At 41.8% G+C, this 23027-nt stretch overlaps 1 protein-coding gene across 1 annotated transcript in view; it reads left to right on the top strand.

The window, feature by feature from the left end:
• CYB5R4 (cytochrome b5 reductase 4) overlaps positions 1–23027 on the top strand; it is a 261934-nt gene that overhangs the window by 237464 nt on the left and 1443 nt on the right. The window lies entirely within an intron of this gene.

Below are 23027 nucleotides of genomic sequence, written 5' to 3'. Positions count from 1 at the left end.
GTTAGTTATAGCATCTCACTTCTCTTATTTTCCCATCACGCCTCTCATTTTCCCAATCACATCTTTCATTTTCCCCCTCACATCTCTCATTTTCTCCCTCACGCCTCTCATTTTCTCCCTCACTCCTCTCAATCCCCCCTAACACTTGTCATTTTCTGATCACTCCACTATTTTTCCTCACTCCTCTCATTTTGCACTCACACCTTTTCATTTTCACCTCACACCTCTCATTTTCACCTCATCACCTCAGTATATACGTGTTTGTCATCTCCCTTATATATAGTATACATCTGTATGTCATCTCCTGTATATAGTATATACCTGTATGTCATCTCCCCTGTATATAGTATATACCTGCTGTGTGTCATCTCCCCTATATATAGTATATACCTGAATGTCATCTCCTTCTATATATAGTATATACCTGTATGTCATCTCCTCCTGTATATAGTATATACCTGTGTGTCATCTCCCCTGTATATAGTATATATCTGTGTGTCATCTCCTCCTGTATATAGTATATACCTGCATGTCATCTTCTATATATAGCATATACCTGTATGTCATCTCCTCCTGTATATAGTATATACCTGTAGGTCATCTGCTCCTGTATATAGTATATACCTGTGTGTCATCTCCTCCTGTATATAGTATATACCTGTAGGTCATCTCCTCCTGTATATATATATATATATGTATATATATATATATATGTGTACCTGTATGTCATCTCCTCCTCTATATAGCATATACCTGTGTGTCATCTCTCCTGTATATAGTATATATCTGTGTGTCATCTCCCCTGTATATAGTATATACCTGTGTGTCATCTCCTCCTGTATTAGACCTCGTTCACACGTTATTTGCTCAGTATTTTTACCTCAGTATTTGTAAGCTAAATTGGCAGCCTGATAAATCCCCAGCCAACAGGAAGCCCTCCCCCTGGCAGTATATATTAGCTCCCACATACACATAATAGACAGGTCATGTGACTGACAGCTGCCGTATTTCCTATATGGTACATTTGTTGTAGTTTGTCTGCTTATTAATCAGATTTTTATTTTTGAAGGATAATACCAGACTTGTGTGTGTTTTAGGGCGAGTTTCGTTTGTCAAGTTGTGTGTGTTGAGTTGCGTGTGGCGACATGCATGTAGCGACTTTTGTGAGATGAGTTTTGTGTGGCAACATGCGTGTAGCAACTTTTTGTGTGTCGAATTGCATGTGACAGGTTAGTGTAGCAAGTTGTGTGCAGCAAGTTTTGCGCATGGCGAGTTTTGCGCGTGGCGAGTTTTATGTGTGGTGCCTTTTGAGTATGTGCAAGTTTTGTGTGAGGCAACTTTTGCATGTGTTGCAACTTTTGTGCATGTGGCAATTTTTCAGGGTGTGCAAGTTTTGCGTGTGGCGAGTTTTCCATGAAGTGAGTTTTGCACTTGTAGCGAGTTTTGCAAGAGCCTAGTTTTTGCATGTGGAGAGTTCTGCGCGTGGCAAGTTTTGAGTGGCGACTTTTGTGTTTCGACTTTTATGTGGCGAGGTTGGTGTATTTGTGGTGAAATGTGTGCTGAGGGTAATATGTGTTCAAGCACGTGGTAGTGTGTGGCGCATTTTGTGTGTGTGTTCATATCCCCGTGTGTGGTGAGTATCCCATGTCGGGGCCCCACCTTAGCAACTGTACGGTATATACTCTTTGGCTCCATCGCTCTCATTCTTTAAGTCCCCCTTGTTCACATCTGGCAGCTGTCAATTTGCCTCCTACACTTTTCCTTTCATTTTTTCCCATTATGTAGATAGGGGCAAAATTGTTTGGTGAATTGGAAAGCGCGGGGTTAAAATTTCACCTCACAACATAGCCTATGACGCTCTCGGGGTCCAGACGTGTGACTGTGCAAAATTTTGTGGCTGTAGCTGCGACGCCTCCAACACTTTTCCTTTCACTTTTTCCCCATTATGTAGATAGGGGCAAAATTGTTTGGTGAATTGGAAAGCACGGGGTTAAAATTTCACCTCACAACATAGCCTATGACGCTCTCAGGGTCCAGACGTGTGACTGTGCAAAATTTTGTGGCTGTAGCGGCGACGGTGCAGATGCCAATCCCGGACATACATACACACACACACATTCAGCTTTATATATTAGATTTTCCCTATTAAAAAGAAAATATTCAGTTAGATATATAAACGTGCCAGTGCATTGTTTGGTTGAAAATGAACAGGAACAGTTAACAGCCTTTACATTTTTTTTTTAAGGTTGTGCAGGTGATTCGTGTACCCTCTGTGTGATTGGACCAGGCTTACCTAGGAGAGGCCTAGCTAAGCAGCTGGTGTTCACTGGAGCTCCTGCTGGTGGAGTCAGGTTTGCAGGTAGCCATGAGTGACCATTCCTTGTCATTCCCCAATACTGCAGCTGCTGAGCATGCCGATACCCCATATGTGGTGGAAAACCACCCTTTGGGTGCATGGTAGGGCTCAGAAGGGAAGGAATGCCATTTGACTTTTTCAATGTAAAATTTGCTGGCATAATTAGTGGACTTCATGTCATGATTGTTAAGCCACTGATGTGCCTAAACCAGAGGTGTCAAACTGCATTCCTCGAGGGCCGCAAACAAGTCATGTTTTCAGGATTTCCTTGTATTGCACAGGTGATAATTTAATCACCTGCACAGAATGATTCCAGCACCTTGTGCAATACAAGGAAATCCTGAAAACATGACCTGTTTGCGGCCCTCGAGGAATGCAGTTTAACACCTCTGGCCTAAACAGTAGAAACCCCCCACAAATGACACCATTTTGGAAACTAGACACCTCAGGAAACTTATCTAGATGTAGATGTTGATTATGCACTTTGAACCCCCTGGTGCTTCACAGTTTATAATGTTGAGTTGTGAAAATAAAAAAAATCACATTTTTCCCACATAAAAGTTTTTTAGCTCCAAAATTTGCATTTTCAGAAGAGTAAAGGTACTGTCACACTAAGCGACGCTGCAGCGATACCGACAACGATGTCGATCGCTGCAGCGTCGCTGGAGAGCTGTCACACAGACAGCTCTCCAGCGACCAACGATCCCGAAGTCCCCGGGTAACCAGGGAAAAAAACATCGGGTTACTAAGCGCAGGGCCGCGCTTAGTAACCCGATGTTTACCCTGGTTACCGTTGTAAACACTACATACTTACATTCCCGGTGTCTGGTCATGTCCCTCGCCTTCAGCTTCCCGCACTGACTGAGCGCCGGCCGTAAAGTACAGCGGTGACGTCACCGCTGCACAGCGTGCTTTACGGCCGGCCGGCGCTCACCAGTCAGTGCGGGAAGCTGACGGCGAGGGACCTGACCAGACACCGGAATGTAAGTATGTAGTTTTTGTTTTTTTACATTTACAACGGTAACCAGGGTAAACATCGGGTTACTAAGCGTGGCCCTGCGCTTAGTAACCCGATATTTACCCTGGTTACCAGTGAAGACATCGCTGAATCGGCGTCACACACGCCGATTTAGTGATGTCAGCGGGAGATCCAGCGACAAAATAAAGTGCTGGACTTTCCCCAGCGACCAACGATCTCCCAGCAGGGGCCTGATAGTTGGTCGCTGTCACACATAACGATTTTGTTAACGATATCGTTGCTACGTCACAAAAAGCAACGATATTGTTAACGATATCGTTATGTGTGACGGTACCTTAACAGGAGAAATTTCACCATACAATTTGTTGTGCAATTTCTCATGATCATGCCGGTAGCCCATATGTGGGTGAAAACCACTGTTTGGGCGCACAGCAGGGCTCGGAAGGGAAAAAGCGATATTTGACTTTTTTAATATAAAATTTGCTGGCATAATTAGTAGACGCCATCTCATGTTTGGAGAGCCCCTGATGTGCCTAAACAGTGAAAAAATCCCCTCAAGTGACACCATTTGAGCACCTTGAAACCTCAGATGCTTTACAGAAGTTTATAATGTTGAGCCATGAAAATAACAAAATCACATTTTTCCCACAAAAATGTTTAGCTCCAAATTTTGAATTTTAACAAAGGTAACCGGAGAAGTTTTATGATACAATTTTTTGTGCAATTTCTCCTGAGTACACCGCTAACCAATATGTGGAGCAAAACTACTGTTTGCGTGCATGGCAGGGCTCAGAAGAGAAGGTGTGCAATTTGTCTTTTTGAATGCAAAATTTGATGGCAGGCGCCATGTTGCATTTGAAGAGCCCCTTATATGTGTAAACTGTGGAAACCCCCCCAAGTGACCCCATTATGGAAACTAGACCCCTCAGAGAACTTATCTAGATGTGTGGTGAACACCTTGAAACCCCAGGTGCTTCACAGAAGTTTATAACGTTGAGCCGTGAGAATAAAAAAATCACATTTTTCCCACAAAAATGTTTTTTAGCCCTTTGGGAATTTATTTATGATGAAGTGACCAGTACATTGTAGTGACCAGTACATTATACCTAGCTCGCGCTTCTGGAGACATGGACCCATAAATTAGGCAAGCTCTCATCACTACAGAAATGCCAATCATGTGGGCGCTAAATGTAGTTTAGATACAATGGGGCTCAAAAGGGAGGGGGGACATTTGGATTTGGGAGCTCAGAATTTGCAGAATTTCGTTTGAGGGTGAGGAGTCATTACGCTTTTCCATAGCCTTTGTGCTACCAGTAATATAGGAGCCCCCTTATATTTCCATTAACAGATGACGTACCTGAGTGGAGACTTGCTTTTTTGTGGATTGAGTTGAAGCTTTTATTGGGAACATTTTACATAATATCTCAGTGACATGATTCAAATGAAACCCCCGATGGATCCATTCATTATAATGAGGCAGCAGAGTTACTCTGGACTCTGTTTCGCCTCTTTTTTCCTTTTCAGAAGTACACAAAATTGTGGTCAATTGATCTTTTATGCATGCCTACTAAGATGGATATGGCCAGATCACAGGTCATATGGCGTTCACAGTGACTCCATCTGCCTCATTATAGGGAATCTTCTGCGGGGGGTTCCGTCTGAATCATTTTTTTCAGATATTTACCAGGAAACTCCAGTGTAAGCACTCAGCGCAGAGTGCAGGATCAATATGAGCTGAGCCTTACTGCGATCTTTTGGAGGCATCAAGAGCAGGTGAAGAAGTGGTTTTAAATTATTTTTTACGTCGTTCCTCGTTTGGTATAAGTGATCAGACGACTTTATTTTTTGAGTCGGTGCAATTACAGCGATACCAAATTTATATTAGGTTTTTATGTTTGGTTGCTGTCACACACTAAAAAATGCTTTTTATTGCAATAACTAGTTTTTGCATCACCATATTTAGACAGCTATAATTTTTCCATGTTTTGTCCAACATAGTCATGTTATAGCTTCTTTTGTGCGGGACAAGTTGATGTTTTTCGAGTACATTACATTTTTTGATCGCTTCCAATTCTGATTTTTGGGACCTAGTATGAACAAAAACCAGCATTTCAGGAATTGTTTTTTTGAGGTTTTCCTTTACTGTTCCTGCAAAATTGAAAAGATAGCTTTATTCTTTGGGTCAGTACGATTACAGCGATACCCCATTTACATCTTATTTATGGTTTGGCGCTTTTACACAGTAAAAACTAAAAGCTTTATGGAAGCTTGTTTTATGTGGGAGAAGATGACATTTTCAGCGGTGCTATTTTTATTTACATTAATTTTTTTATTGCGTTTTATTGCACTTTTTGTTTGGTGGTATGATGATAAAGCATAGTTTTTCACCTTGTTTTTTTATGGTGTTCACTGAAGGGGTTAACGAATGGGATAGTTTTATCAAGTGGGTCGTTACCACCAAATACCAAATTTATGTACTTTTTTATTTTATTTTTTTACATAAATGTATTTATTGGAATAATATATTTATTTTGTTCTTTATTTGGCAATTTTAAAAAAATATTTTTACAGTGTTTTAATAACTTTTTTTTTTTAACATTGTACCACTATGGGACATCATTGTTATACCGACAGATCATTTCTGCACTGCAGGGCATCAGAGCAGCGTCTGACAGGCAGGGGAGGAGGTGTGTGAGCTCCTGCTCTCAGCAAGCGGTCACAATCCACCTTTCCTGCAGGACCCTGAAGGACCCAGCGGCCATCTTGCGGGCCTGGGTCACCATGGAGATCATCAGCACAATACAATCGTATCGCATTGTGCTGATAGGAACAGACAGGGAGCTCACTCCCTGTGTCATGCTCCTCAGTGTCGCTGTCCCTATTGACAGAACCATCAGAGGGGTTAAACATTTGCAATCTATACTAGTACCGATTGTGGGCGTTGCTGCAGGTTGTCACCTCTCACATAGAGCTGACACCCGCACCCATTCCTTGCGGCATTCTGCTTGAGCCCACACAATCTCAGTGCCGTTCATATACCGGTGTTTGCGTGAAAGCAGCTCCCGCATGTCGCGAAGGGGTTAAACGTCCATGCAGTCCTGCTCCTACTCTACAGTGATGTTTTAAAACAGACACGTATATAAGTGTACATCCAAATCGCCATTAGAGGCAAGGACAGGATGATTGAAGTATAGGCCCAATGACTTATTGCACCCTGAGTATCCATGTGACGCCCCCAAATAACTTACAACTGGCACTGTCTAGTGCAGAGCAGTGTCCTAAAATTTGTGAGTAAAGCAATAGTGCAGTTTGCCTCCTATGTATACAAGAATATTCAAGCACAAGTTATTTTAAGTTTAACCTCTTAACGAATAATGACATACATAGTACGTCATGAGCCGGCTTCAGTTCCTGCCTCTCGACTTACTATGTACGTCACGGATTAAAACTGTACCGTTCCATGCCGACAGCTGTCGCTGACAGCTGAGCGGCATGGGAAGAGCTGTAGGGACTGATATTTTCGGTCCCAGCACTCCGATCACTGTGATCGTGAAATATCTGTACCTCTTGCACGAGCACAGCTCAGCTAACAGCCAAGCTCCTGTAGTAACAGCCAGTGCCTACACCACCCCTGACTGATTAATCCTCTAGATGCCACAATCGAGAGCAATTGCAACATTTCTAAGGTTGTGAGAGGGAGGGACCACCCTCTCTCACCACCATGGCACACCTATGGCGAAATAATCGTTGCCGATGGTTGTCATGATACCCGGCAGTCAAACAATGACCTCCTGGTGTGGAAGGTACGATGACCTGTGCCATTGGCAGTGTCTATCAGTCGATCTACCTGTGTAATATCACTTTTCTTATGCATTGCAGTGCTGGTGCATTACAATGCATGAGACCCGTGATGGGACCAATAAAAGTTAATGCCCCATAGAGGGACTAAAGGTACCGTCACACTTAGCGACGCTGCAGCGATACCGACAACGATCCGGATCGCTGCAGCGTCGCTGGAGAGCTGTCACACAGACCGCTCTCCAGCGACCAACAATGCCGGTAACCAGGGTAAACATCGGGTAACTAAGCGCAGGGCCGCGCTTAGTAACTCGATGTTTACCCTGGTTACCATCCTAAAAGTAAAAAAAACAAACACTACATACTTACCTACAGCCGTCTGTCCTCCAGCGCTGTGCTCTGCACTCCTCCTGTACTGTCTGTGTGAGCACAGCGGCCGGAAAGCAGAGCGGTGACGTCACCGCTCTGCTTTTCCGGCTGACCGACGCTCACAGCCAGTACAGGAGGAGTGCAGAGCACAGCGCTGGAGGACAGACGGCTGTAGGTAAGTATGTAGTGTTTGTTTTTTTTTACTTTTAGGATGGTAACCAGGGTAAACATCGGGTTACTAAGCGCGGCCCTGCGCTTAGTTACCCGATGTTTACCCTGGTTACCAGTGAAGACATCGCTGAATCGGTGTCACACACGCCGATTCAGCGATGTCTACGGGGAGTCCAGCGACCAAATAAAGTTCTGGACTTTCTTCCCCGACCAGCGACAGCACAGCAGGGGCCTGACCGCTGCTGCCTGTCACACTGGACGATATCGCTAGCCAGGACGCTGCAACGTCACGGATCGCTAGCGATATCGTCTAGTGTGACGGTACCTTAAGTAAAAAAAAAAGAAAATGAAGAGAATTGAAAACATTATTTAAAAAAAACCACAGAAAATAAAGAAAAGAAAATATTACACAAATAAATAAACGTTTAGGTGAAAATAAAAATAAGAAAAGGTCACACATTTGGTATAGCTACATCCAGAATGACAAAATCTATAAAACTGTTATATTACCGGTAGTTAACCCCTACAGTGAATGCCTTACAAAAAAAAGGTGGCAAAAAAACTATGCTTTTTCATCAAACGGCTGGAAAACCAGTGGAATAGAAAACGATCAAAAATATAAATAAAAATGGTATTACAAATACATTTGTCTGTGTTTTAACATGGCCGATTCATGTACATGTGCTGCTGTGATCTTTTTTATCTATGTGTTGCAGTATGCAGCTTGCACGTGTTCACATTGGGAGTGCTGTTTTTTATATATATATATATATATATATATATATATATATATATATATATATATATATAAAAATATATATATATATATATATATATATATATATATATATATATATATATATATATATATATTAATCATACTGACCCGTTGAATAAAGATGCCTCATCACATTTACCACACGGTGAACGGCATTAAAAAAAAAAATGCTAACTGCTGGTTTTTGTTCATTCTGCCTCCCAAAAATCAGTATAAAAGCAATCAAAAAATGTTATATTCTCAAAAATTTTACCAATAAAAATGTCAACTCGACACTCAAAAAACAAGCCCTCACATGACTCTGTCTGCAGAAATATAGAAAAATTATAGCTCTCAAAGTATGGTGACGTAAAAACTTTATTTTGTAAAAAACAAAAGCGTCTTTTAGTGTCTGATATCAGCCAAGCATAAAAAATCTATATAAATCTGGTAATCCTACCAACCCGAACTGTAAATTAGTCTAGTTACTTATACCGCACGAGGAATGGCATATAAAAATAAATAAAAGCAATTCTTCACCTACTGTTGATTTGTTCATTCTGCCCCCCAAAGATCGCAGTAATGTTTGGCTCACATTTATCCGGAGTCCTTCGCTGAACGCTTACATCGGGATTTCCAGGTAAATCTATGAAATATGTGATTCAGATAGATCCCCCAGATGGGAGATTCCCTATAATGAGGCAGATACAGGCACTGTGAACGCCATCTGGCCTATGATCCGGTGATGCTCGTCTTTTTAGGCATGCATAAAAGTATGGTCAGCCAAAGTGTTGTGCACCTCTGAAAAGCTGGATGCCGCTAAACAGAAGCCAGAGGGTCCAGAGTGTATCTGTTACCTCAATCGTGATTGTATACCTTGTGGGTTTCATCCAATTCATGTATTTTGTAGATTTTGATGCAAATTGTCTCTTCAGAGAGGAAGAGGACTAGAATTCTAGTGCCACTTATAGGAAGTAGCGATCCTAAAAGTCAATGATGACCCTTTAACAAGCCTTGTCACATGACTTGGGATAACAGTCAAAACCAGAATCTCAATTTGCAGACACTGTGTTTTGGGGTACTGGCCCTCGTCAGTGCAAATTGTGAGATCTTGTTTGGCTGTGTGAGAGGCGACTGGGATCTAAGGGGTAACGTTTCTCCTTGTGGTGAGTGACATGTTAAACATGCCGACATGATGAGACTTTTAAGCTGCAATGGATCCCTTTTAGACGCCTCTCATACAGCCAAACCAGATCTCACACTTTGCACTAATGAGGGGCAGTACCCTGAAACAATGTCTGCAAATTGAGATTCTGGTTTTGGCTTTTATCCTAAGTCATGTAACAAGGCTCTTTAAATGGTCAACATTGACTATTAGGATTGCTACTTCCTAGTAGATTTAAATGGAAACCCCGATGTAAGTGCTCAGCGTAGAGCACAGGATAAATGTGAACTGATCCAAAATGTTCTGTATCACAAAATGCTACCCATAAAAACTTCTACCCAACCAACAAGAAAACAAGTCCCCACTCGGGTTTATCATCTGTTTACAGAAATATAAGCGGTGTCTACATTACTGGTAGCACAAAGGCTCTAGAAAAGTGATATGGCTCCCACCAAAAGAAATTCGGCGATATCTGCACTCCCAAATCCAAAATCCCCAATCTTCAGAGCCCCGCATTGTGCCTAAACCACAGTTAATGTCCACATGTGTGGTATTACTGTAGCGATGAGAGCCCACTTAATTTACGGGGTGCGTGTCTCCAGAAGCACAAACTGGGCACAATGTATGGGGCACTACAATGTACGGGAACTACAATGTATTGGGCACTACAATGGCATAATTGTATTTTCACTTAGCAACATACATTGCTACTGCTCGTTTCTGCAAAGCACTCATGGATTCAAAATGATCACTAGACCTCTAGATAAATTCCCTGAGAGGTGTAATTTTCAAATTGGGCAGGATTCTGCTCTTCTAGCACGTAGGGCTCTGTATATAGAGTCCGCAAACTATTCTTCAATAATTTCTTCTCCAACAGTCAAATAGCACTCCTTCCCTCCTGAGTCTCAATGTGTGATCAAAAGTACTGTACACATATGAGGTATTGCCTCATTCAGCAGAAATTGGGTAACAAATCATATGGTAATTTTTACCTATTTCCCCTTGTGAAAATGTAAAACCTGGGTCTAAAACAACATTATAGTGGTAAAAATGTAATAATTCTTTCTTCACCACTCAATGTTATAACATTTTGGAAAACATGTGTTAATATGCTCACTGCATCCCTGGATGTTTTCATTAAGAGGTGTAGTTTATGAAATGGAGTGACTTATAGGAGGTTGTGCTCTCCTGACTTTTCACGGGCTCTGCCAATGTGACATGGCATCCGCAAACCATTCCAGGCAAATCTGCACTCCGATATGGCACTCCTTCCCTTCTGAGCTTTGCACATGCCTAAAAAGTAGTTTTTGACCACATATGGGCATTGCCGTACTCAGGAGACATTGCGTAAAAAAGTTTGTGGTCCATTTTCTCCTATGAGCCCTTTTGAAAATTAAAAACTTTGGGCTAAATCAACATTTTAGTTGAAAAAATGTAACTTTTAATTTTTCCCAGGCAATGTTATACAATTTTGTGAAATACCTGTGGGTTTAAAATGCTCACTAAACCCGTAAAAGGAATTCTTTGAGAGGTGTAGCTTCCAAAATAGGGTCACTTGTAGGGGTTTCTTGTTCGTTAACCTTGGAGGTTTTTTAAATGCGACATATCATCCACAATCTATTGCAGATAATGTTGCACTCCAAAAATCAAATAGCTCATCTTCAACGTTTCAAAGTCCTGTTGTGTGCCCAAACAAGCGTTTCTGACCACATGTGGGGTATCCCTGTACTCAGGAGAAATTTCACAAAAAAAAATATGTGGTCCATTTTCTCCTGCTACCTTTGTGAACATGAAAAATTTAGGGCTAAATCAACATTTCCGGAGAAAAGATTTCATTTTTAATTTTCCTTATCTATTACTGCGGAGGTCGGATCCCCTGCCTTGATGTGGGCTCCGGTGGTGAGCCCACATCAAAGCCGGGACATGTCAGCTGTTTTGAACAGCTGACATGTGCCCACAATAGCGGCCGGTGAAATCGCTTTTCACCCACCGCCATTAACTAGTTAAATGCCGCTGTCAAATGCTGACAGCGGCATTTAACCGGCGTTTCCGCTCGGCCGGAAAATCGCGCATCGCCGACCCACGTCACATGATCGGGGGTCAGGGATGCGTAAGGATAGTAACCATAGAGGTCTTTGAGACCTCTATGGTTACTGATTCCGGCTTGCTATAAGCGCCACCCTGTGGTAAGGCTCATAGTAAGCCTGTAATTAAGATACATGTAGCTGTGTAGCAGAGCCTATCAGGCTATGCCAGCTTCTAGCCTCCTATAAAGGCTATTGAAGCATGGCAAAAGTAAAAAAAAAAAAAAAAAAGTTTGAAAAAATATGAAAAAAATAAAAAAAAATATAAGAGTTTAAATCACCCATTCAAAATAAAACAATACAAAAAAATCAAACGTACACATATTTGGTATCGCAGCATTCAGAATCGCCTGATCTATTAATAAAAAAAAGCATTAACCTGATCGCTAAACAGCGTAATGAGAAAAAAAAATTGAAACGCCAGAATTACGTTTTTTTGGTCGCCGCGACATTGCATTAAAATGTAATAACGGTCGATCAAAAGAGTGTATCTGCACCAAAATGGTATTATTAAAAATGTCAGCTCGGCACGCAAAAAATAAGCCCTCACTCGACCCCAGATCACGAAAAATGGAGACGCTATGGGTATCGGAAAATGGTCCTTTTTTTTTTTTTAGCATAGTTTGGAATTTTTTTTTACCACTTAGATAAAATGTAACCTAGACATGTTTGGTGTCTATGAACTTGTAATGACCTGGAAAATCATAATAGCAGGTCAGTTTTGGCATTTAGTGAACCTAGCAAAAAAGCCAAACAAAAAACAAGTGTGGGATTGCACTTTTTTTGCAATTTCACCGCACTTGGAATTTTTTTCTTGTTTTCTAGTACACGACATGCTAAAACCAATGCTGTCGTTCAAAAGTGCAACTTGTCCCGCAAAAAATAAGCCCTCACATGGCCATATTGACGGAAAAATAAAAAAGTTATGGCTCTGGGAAAGAGGGGAGCGAAAAACGAGAACGCAAAAACGGAAAAGGGCATGGTCTTGAAGGGGTTAAAATTCTGTAAAGCACCTGTTAGTTCAATATACTCACCACATCTATAGATAAATTTCTAAAGGGGTCTAGTTAGTCATTTGTGGAGGGTTCCACTGTTTAGGCACATCAGGGTCTATCCGACAAGGCATCTGCTCTCAATTCCAGCAAATTTTGCATTCAAAAAGTCATACAGCGCTTCTTCCCTTCTGGGCCCTGCTGTGTGCCAAACATTAGTTTTTCCTCACATATGATGTATTGACGTACACAGGAGAATCTGCACAACATATTTTGGGCAAAAAAGAAAGCAAAACAACCGACCAAAAAGTCCAAAAAATGGAAAATTAATACTTTATTAAATAATACTAACAAAGTTAAAAACAATAGGAGCCAAAAGGACAATGTATGTAAAAACAATTTCAATTGTGAGGCCGCACATCCGTTACAACACTGAATACATGTATAGTAAAATAACATGTATAAAAAATAAAAAAAAAAAAAATAAAAGATAACAGTAAAAGGGGTGCAAAAATGTGTGTACCAATTGTGTATAATTACATAAGTAGTGCAGAAAAAAAAAACATTTTTGTGCACCATAAAAAAACATCGTGCTTCAATCTGAAAAAACGAGATAAAATCTCAAAAGGGCAAAACAGTGTTGCTGGGCAAAAAGTGAAGTGAACAACATATTTTGGGGTCCACTTTGTCGCAGATTTTACTGTTATGGTGTGCAGGTGTGAAAGCCCATGAGGACCAGAACAGCAGATCCCCCCTATATGTGACCCCAATTTACAAACTACACCTCTGAATGAATCCAACTAGGGGTGCAGTGATCATATTCAAACCACAGATGTGTCACATAATTTTATACAATTGGGCAGTGATGAAAACATACGGTAACTAAATTTTTACCAGCAAAATTTTGTTTTAGCTCCAGATTTTACGTTTTCACACAAGAAGTGGGTAAAAATGGCACCATAATTTGTCCCACAATTTCTACTGAACGTGGCAATACCCTATATGTTGCTGTACAGTACTATTTAGCCATACGGAGAGACTCGGGAGGGACCGAGCACTATTTGCCTCCTAGAGTGTATATTTTCCTAGAATAGTTTGCAGACTCCATATACAGAGCCCCTAATTGCTAGAAGAGCAGAATCCACCCTTAAATTTCCCTGTTTTTGGATATTATACCCCCTTTGGGAATTTATCTACAGTTGTAGTGACGATTTTGACTCCATGGGTATTTTCCAGAAACCAGCAGCAATGAATGTTGCCGAGTGAAAATTACAAACTGCCATTGTAGTAACCAGTATGCTGTAGTGACTACTAAGTTGCAGTCACAAGTACGTTATGACAAGCCCATGCTTCTGGAGACACGTACCCATAAGTTAGGCGGGCTCTCATTGCTTCAGAAATGCCGAACATGTGGACGATCTATATGTGGTTTAGGTACACTGTGGTGCTCAGAATGGGAGGGGGTGGGCATTTAGATTTGGGAGCACAGAATTTTCTGAATTTCTTTTTGAGGGTTATGGAGGCATTTTGGTTTTCCAGAGCCTTTGTACTACCAGTAACGTGGATGCCCCTTATGTTTCTGTTAAAAGATGACAGACCTGAGTGAGGGCTTGATTTTTTGGGGGGATTAAGTTGAAGCTTTTATTGGGAACATTTTATCCTGCGTGCTACGCTGAGCACTAAAATCGTGGTTTCCATTTAAATCTCCGAGTGACATGACTCAGTTGAAACCCGCGAGGGAGCCACTCACTATTATTATTATTGGGAACATTTTACGTAACTATTATTATTTTATTATTATTATTATACATTTTTATAGCGCCATTTATTCCATGGCGCTTTACATGTGAATACGGGGCAAATATAGACAAATACATTAAACATGAGTAGATAACAAGGCACACGAGTACATAAGGAGGGAGGACCCTGCCCGCGAGGGCTCACAGTCTGCAGGGGGTGGGTGAGGATACACTAGGAGAGGGATAGAGATCAGTTATCTGGCTCTGTTCGCTGAGCATTTTTGGGTTTCCACCTAAATCTCTTAGTGATGTGATTCAGATGAAACCTCTGAGGGATCCATTCACTATAATGAGGCAGCAGAGTTACTCTGGACTCCATCTGGCCTCTGTTAAGGGGTGTCCTTTTCAAAAGTGCACAAAACTGTGGCCGACGGCACTTTTATGCATGCCTGAAAAGATGGACACCGCCAGATGACGGGTCAGACGACGTCCACAGTGCCTCCATCTGCTTCATTATAGGGAATCTGCCAGAGGTTCCGTCTGAATCAGGTATTTCAGATGTTTACATGGAAACCCCGGTGTATGGGCTCAGCGCAGAGCACAGGATTAATGTTTGCAGAGCCTTACTGCAATCTTTGTGAGGCAGAATGAAAAAATCAACAGTAGGTGAAGAATTGGTTTAATTTATTTTTTATGCCGATCTTTGTGTGGTATAAATGATTAGGCGACTTTATTCTTCGGGTCGGTGCGATCACAGCGATACCAGATTCATATCGGGTTTTTATGTTTTGCTGCTCTCACACACTAAAAGATGCTTTTTATTGCAAAAAAATTGTTTTGGCATCACCATATTTTGAGAGCTATAATTTTTCCATGTTTTGGCCCACAGAGTCATTTGAGGTCTTGTTTTTTGCGGGACAAGTTGACGTTTTTATTGGTACCATTTTCAGGCACATGACATTTTTTGATCGCTTTCTATTCCTATTTTTGGGAAGCAGATTGAATAAAAACCAGCAATTCAGGATTTATCGTGTGTGGTAAAATTCATAAGGCAGTTTTGTTCTTCGGGTCAGTACAATTACATCGAAATAATTTTACACTAAATGATCTGTATGGCGGCTTGTGTTCACTAAAGAAGTTAACTAATTGGGACAGTTTTATAGGTCGAGTCGTAGACAAGGCGGCGATACCAAATATGTGTATTTTTATTGTTTGTTTTTTTCTTCATACAAATATTTATTTATAGATACAATATCTTTTGATTTTTTGATTTTTTTTTTTATAAAATTTTTACAATTTTTTTTCAAAAAAGTTTTTTTTTTTTTACTTTTAGTTTGTCCCACTATGGGACTATCATTTTTTGCAGGCAGATCGCTTGTATAGTATGGGGATGCAGCAGCATCCCCATAGTATGCACTCTGTCAGCTCTGCACTGACAGAGAAAGTTGCTGATCATGCTCTGCGCATGATCAAGAAACATTCCTAGCTCTGGTGACCTCAGTGTCTTCATGACAACATTAGGTCACTATGGGGGTGCGCATTGGTTGGATTCGGTGACACCATTAAGGTACAGGAACTCTTTTATGATCCCCCTCACTACCCCCTTGTTTACAAATTGCCACTTTGCACCTTTTTACAACCTGGTTCCCTACCACATTGATTGCACTTTGCACTTTTTCTTACATGGTGGTTAGCCATGACCTGGTTATATGATGGGTTATTTTATTTAACCCCATAGTCATTTTTGGTGTTACATGCTCACTTGCTATATACGTTTTTATAATTTTTTTAGCACTAGTGGTATACACTATATTTTTTATCCCTGATTTTTATGAGAGTCCTGATATTAATCCTCCCTTTTGGTGTACCTTGTACCTATTTAGGCTTTTTTAATACGGAAAAACAGAGCAAAAACATCCATGACACCATAATTAATAATAAAAAGGTATAACGTTTATTCAATAATCATATCAAAAATACATCAAAAAATAGTCTCAACATTATCATAAGAAAATACAAACTAATGCTGGCAGTGCAATGAGTGCTGTAGGCACTCTGCACACACAGGACGGAGATGGAGAGGAAACGTGTAAATAGCCACAACACAAGGAGGATTAGACATAGTCACATATTAACATATATCAGCCTATCATCCCTAACACCAGCCTTTTAACACCATTAGATGTCTAATATAGGGTCCCACCAGTTGCTCCTTCAATATAAGTGATACAACAACGTGGTGCCTGTAATACATCAAAGAATTATATCCGGCTTACCCATCGTGATTGCTGGTAAGGGTGTCTCCTCCAAGTGTGGCTCCCCTGGACGCGCGTTTCGCGTATATCGCTTTCTCAGCAGGGTTACTGTGTGGCCAGTCTCATGTGTTTAAATATGTTTAAAACCAGAAATAAGGCCGGGTCGGCGGCGCATGCGCGGTGGCGTCCGAGGCGCGTCATCGCCTTGGCCGTCATAGCAGGGCGGGCGTATGGCGGAAGTCCGCCCATTGACGTCAAATGACGCGCGCCCTGCTAAAAAGAGACGGCTACAGCTGAAGACGAACACCCCAGACGGCAGCGGGCATGCGCACACCCGGCGGCCATTTTAAAGAAGTCCGCGGCTGCAGACATTACTATAAAGATCATGAAAATGCATCTGACCCCTAGGAGTGATAGCGATGCCAGTGAATTAATACACAAATAAGGTGAAATATTGAAAATGTACTGGGGAAATAGCGCATACCAGCGCCAACGCCACAACAATAGCGCACACTCAATTTAAGCCCAGATATAACAAAGCATACCTAAATACAGAGCATACCCAAAAGCAAGTGACAGTTGTATACGAAAAATGTGAAACCAACCAATATGACATTACATACATACAAAAATGTATATATAGACAAGAGCTACTTAGCTATTTAGGCTTTTATATACTTTTGTGATATTTTTGTGATTATATCTCTGTGATCATTATATGTTTTTATATATACTTTTCCAACATGTGCATATATATATATATATATATATATATATATATATATATATATATATATATGTTATTGCCATTACAAATAAAGAATTATTGTGATTATAAGTATATCCTTGCCATGTCATTTTCTTGGAGTTAGGTCCCTAGCACTGGTGGTTGGTTTTTAATGCTTATATGTGTGGTTTCCACTCACTCTACTTGTTTTCACTGGGGTCCACCTAAGTAAATTTTAATACACATATCTGGTACAGGTATTTATTGCCCCTTTAGTGTTAACATTTTTTGTCTATTCGGTCACTATGGCAGCGTTGGGGATCCAGCGTCATACCGCTGGGTCTCCGAACCAAGGGCAGAGGTGCTGTCATCCGTCTGCCAGCTCCCAGGATGCCGTGATTGCGTTCGATTGTAGCGTTCTGGGGGTTAAAGTTCTGGGAGCACTGCGTGACCGCTTAAAGCATTTAGTGCCGGGTGTCAGCTGCTAGAATCAACTGACACTCGGCAACTGCCCACGCACAACCTGTGTGCGTGGACGATCGTGATGATGTAATAATCCATGCCTGTTCAAACAGGCCCAGGGCACATGGTCAGACTATTACATCAGATGTCAGAAATGGGTTAACTGGCTAGTGTTTGTCAGTCATAGCTTTACTTGGTGGGGTGTACATACCCTTTGCTTTAGTGTTATGATGTTCTGATCTTTTTCTACCATAAAAAAGCCAGACTGGAATTTGTCAAACAACATGTTGACAAGCCACAAAGCTTCTGGGAGAATGTCCTATGGATAGATGAGACAAAAATGGAACTTTTTGGCAAGGCGCATCAGCTCAATATTCACAGATAAAAAAAAGAAGCATATCAAAAAAGAACACTGTCCCTATTGTGAAACATGGAGGAGGCTTTATGTTCTGGGGCTGTTTTGCTGCATCTGGCACAGAGAGAAATGTGCTGCCCAGTGTCAGAAAGCTTGGTCTCCGTCACAGGTCATGGGTCTTGCAACAGGATAATGACCCAAAACACACAGCTAAAAACACCCAAGAATGGCTAAGAGGAAAACATTGGACTATTCTGAAGTGGCCTTCTATGAGCCTTGACCAAAATCCTATTGAGCATCTTTGGAAAGAGCTGAAACATGCCATCTGGAAAAGGCAACCTTCAAACACGAGACAACTGCAGCAGTTTTCTCTTGAGGAGTGGGTCAAAATACCATATTTTTCGGACCATAAGACTCATTTTTTTCCTCCAGATTTGGTAGGAAAGTGTGGTTGTGTCTTATGGTCCAAATGTAACATGTGGGGATGGGGGGCAGTGACAGAGTGGGATTGCACTCACAGGAGGCAGGAAAATGTCCCCACTGCAGGAATGCAGCGCTGGGGAAACCACGTGGTCCCGATGATTAAAGTGAAGTGAATATACATTTGCTGCTTCCCCGCCCACCTGTCAGCACCGAGCAGTGAGCGAGGAGCAGCAAATGAATATTCCTTCACTTAAACAGCAGACACACATGGTTTCCCCAGCACCGGATTCCTGCAGCGGCTGGGGAGATTGTGTGTCTGGTGGAGAGGGGCAAGAGCAGGGGGCCACAGGAGGGATCGCCGCATACCTGACAGCACAGCCCCGGCTGGGCTGTGCTGGATGCTGAGTTCTCCGTCATAGGACCTGTGTGAGGTCATGAAGAGGGCGGGCTGGGGCATCACATGACCACACAAAGCCTTCCCTCTTCATTATGTAATCAGTTACTGAAGACATGTACTAGAATCTGCAAGCTTCTTACATGACCTGTGGAAAGGCAATAAGAGGGAGGGCTCTGTGTGGTCATGGGATGCTGCAGCTCTTCATTTCATCACCACAGCGTGGCTGGCTGCAGGACCTGCACAAGTAAGGATTAATTAAAATTACAACACATAAAAATGCACTCTGCCACTCCTGTGGTGAACTATAACTCCCAGCATGTCATAGGATCTGGAGGAAATGCTGGGAGTTATAGTTCTCTCGTGGGATCTTAAAGCAGCACGCCACTGTTATATTTCAGTGCTGGAGTGGTGCTTTAAATATAAGCCCTGTGCCCCCATTCTTATACTCACCCTCCAGCATCTTCATATAGAACTTTACAGACACCACACTGGTCCCGCAGCACTATCTTCTACCCGTAGCTTCCAACATAATAACGTACTATTATATATAATAACACCACATGTGATAGTATGTTATTAAATTACCACATTTTTTGCTTCAAATATTTTTTCCCTACCTTCCACCTCTAAACCTGGGTGCGTCTTATAGTCTGAAAAATACAGTACCTGTCAAGAGGTGCAGAAGTCTCATTGACAGTTAAATGAATAATTTGATTGCAGTTATTGCCTCAAAAGGTTGTGCAACAAAATATTAAGTTGAAGGGAACCTGTCACCCCCAAAATCGAAGATGAGCGAAGCCCACCGGCATCAGGGGCTTATCTACAGCATTCTGGAATGCTGTAGATAAGCCCCCGATGTATCCTGAAAGATGAGAAAAAGAGGTTATATTATACTCAACCAGGGGTGGTCCGCTCCGATGGGTGTCGCGGTCCGGTCCGGGGCCTCCCATCTTCATCAGATGACGTCCTCTTGTCTTCAGGCTGCGGCTCCAGCGCAGGCGTACTTTGTCTGCCCTGTTGAGGGCAGAGCAAAGTACTGCAGTGCGCAGGTGACGGGCCTCTCTGACCTTTCCCGGCGCCTGCGCATCGCAGTACTTTGCTCTGCCCTCAACAGGGCAGACAAAGTACGTCTGCGCCGGAGCGTGAATACAAGAAGAGGACGTCTTCGTAAGAAGATGGGAGGCCTTGGACCGTGACGCCCATTGGACCGGACCACAGCTGGGAACGCTCCTGGGTAAGTATAATCTAACCTCTTTTTCTCACCTTTCAGGATACATCGGGGACTTATCTACAGCATTCCAGAATGCTATAGGTAAGCCCCTGATGCTGGTGGGCTTAGCTCATCTTCGATTTTGGGGGTGACAGGTTCCCTTTAAGGGTACCATCATTTCTTTACAGGCCTATTTCATGAGTTTTTTTTTTTTTTTTTTTTTAATTCCGTGGAAGCATGGTTGAAAAGCAATGTCTGACTTTCATTTGTTCATTTTCATAGATTTTTTATTACTTTTGTCAGATTCAAGTTATTTCTGTGACCATTGTGGGTTTTTCTGTCATTAAACGAGGGGTACCAACAATTTCAACCACGTGTGTACATCATTTTTACTCTGGTCTCACTATTACTATACTGTTGTACTGTCATACACTCATGCTAAATATTGTCTGTTGTGTCTTATTTTACACATTTAGTAATGAACGGAGATGAACATGGCAATTTTTCAGTGGTAACACGTCTTTTCTACCTATGGCTAAGGCTACAAAGTCAACTGCAATCCGTCTTCAGTAGTTCCACAGCAGTAAAATAACCCACAACAGTATTACCTTTTTTTTTATTTTGAATGTGTTTTCGATCAAATATATGCAGAACATTCTAATAATATGCAAGAGTTGGAAAAATGGAAGCAAAATTTTCAAAAAGTGTTGAGTCATTCAGTATCATGTATGAACACCACATGCAATTATACGCACACTTGCACATCTTGGCATGTTACCAGTGAGGTTATTGATGGTTGTCTTATGAACATTCTGCATGCTCAATGTATTGGGTTTCCAAATTATGAAGATCTGCTGCTGACAGTTGCAATTCCCAACCAATGACATCTTAGGAGTGTGCAATTGGAGACAAGTTTGGAAATACCACATCCAGTGGAAGCATGTTTAGATCATAGAGCCCGCTCACAGTTTCTCGAGTAACATTCAGCCTGGCATTGTCATTTTTCACAGCTCCAGCCCCTTCTCATGGGGGGGCTGTCGGAATACATTGATGCTTGCCAGTTTTATCTAGCTCCAAAGCAATACTTTCCAACATTTTGAATAAGTTGGTGTTTTCTTTTAACATAAGACATTAAGACCTCAACATCTTGTCAACATAGAGGTTGTCCATGCCTGAGACTATGGGTACCGTCACACAGTGGCACTTTTGTCGCTACGACGGTACGATCCGTGACGTTCCAGCGATATCGTTACGATATCGCTGTGTCTGACATGCAGCAGCGATCAGGGACCCTGCTGAGAATCGTACGTCGTAGCACATCGTTTGGAACTTTCTTTCGTCGCTGGATCTCCCGCTGTCATTGCTGGATCGGTGTGTGTGACACCGATCGAGCGATGCGTTCGCTTGTAACCAGGGTAAACATCGGGTTACTAAGCGCAGGGCCGCGCTTAGTAACCCGATGTTTACCCTGGTTACAAGCGTAAAAAACAAACAAACACTACATACTTACATTCCGGTGTCCGTCAGGTCCCTTGCCGTCTGCTTCCCGCACTCACTGACTGCCGGCCGTAAAGTGAAAGCAGAGCACAGCGGTGACTCACCGCTGTGCTGGTGCTTTCACTTTACGGCCGGCAGACAGTGAGTGCGGGAAGCAGACGGCAAGGGACCTGACGGACACCGGAATGTAAGTATGTAGTGTTTGGGTTTTTTTACGCTGGTAACCAGGGTAAACATCGGGTTACTAAGCGCGGCCTTGCGCTTAGTAACCTGATGTTTACCCTGGTTACCTGGGGACCTCGGCATCGTTGGTCGCTGGAGAGCTGTCTGTGTGCCCTCCAGCGACCACACAACGACTTACCAACGATCACGGCCAGGTCGTATCGCTGGTCGTGATCGTTGGTAAATCGTATAGTGTGACTTGCTTTGAGTAGGATAAAGCCTTTGTGAACCTTGGGTGATCTGTAGAATGTTGCAATCTGTGGAAATTTAGGGAATAGGAGCATACTGAACTCAACTGTAATTGTGGCAGAACCTATAGAGGTGTCAGGTCCTCAAGAGCAAGTTATGCTTTTGTCTTGTAAAGCATTCTCTATTATTCTATATATCCTCTTAAGCAACTCAAAACAAGGCAAATACTTTAAACTATCAAATCCATCATACATCAATATGGGTCATTATACAGATAAATTTCTAAAATTTATTCTGAATTGGTATTAAAGTTATGACCTATCTAGATTAAAAAATGACCATCCAAGGCAATTTTTTTTTGCGATTATTGTATAGATGTAATTAGTGCCAACATTCTTAATGGTTCTAATGAAGCAGCACTTGGCTACCCATCTCCTATTCAAGTCTGCACAACTCTATGGAAGATAACATGTATGAAAACATTGCTAGAATGTTTAAGAATGTATGAAAGGCTGATATCCAAGACTTTTCAACTGGCTTGAAACTATTTTTCTACTCTGAAATATACAGTGTGTCCGTCAAGTCATGGTGCACTTTTGACCAGTCACTGGAAAGCAACAAAAAACGATAGAAATGTGAAATCTGCTCCTAATAAAAGAAACACTCTCCCAATTTCATACCTATTTAGTTCATTTCGATGTGGGCTCCATTTGTGGCCCTACGCACATCTAAACAATAATGAAGTTCTTGCCACACACGGATAAGGACGTCTGGTGTAACAGAGTGAATAACGTCTGTGATTCTCTGTTTTAAGTGATTAATGTCGTTGATATGTTCAATGTATACATGTTACTTCACATAACCCCAAAAGTTAAAGTCT

This window comes from Ranitomeya imitator, chromosome 5 (assembly GCF_032444005.1).
Source record: "Ranitomeya imitator isolate aRanImi1 chromosome 5, aRanImi1.pri, whole genome shotgun sequence".
Lineage (NCBI taxonomy): Eukaryota > Metazoa > Chordata > Amphibia > Anura > Dendrobatidae > Ranitomeya > Ranitomeya imitator.
This window is presented reverse-complemented; position numbering and strand designations above follow the sequence as displayed.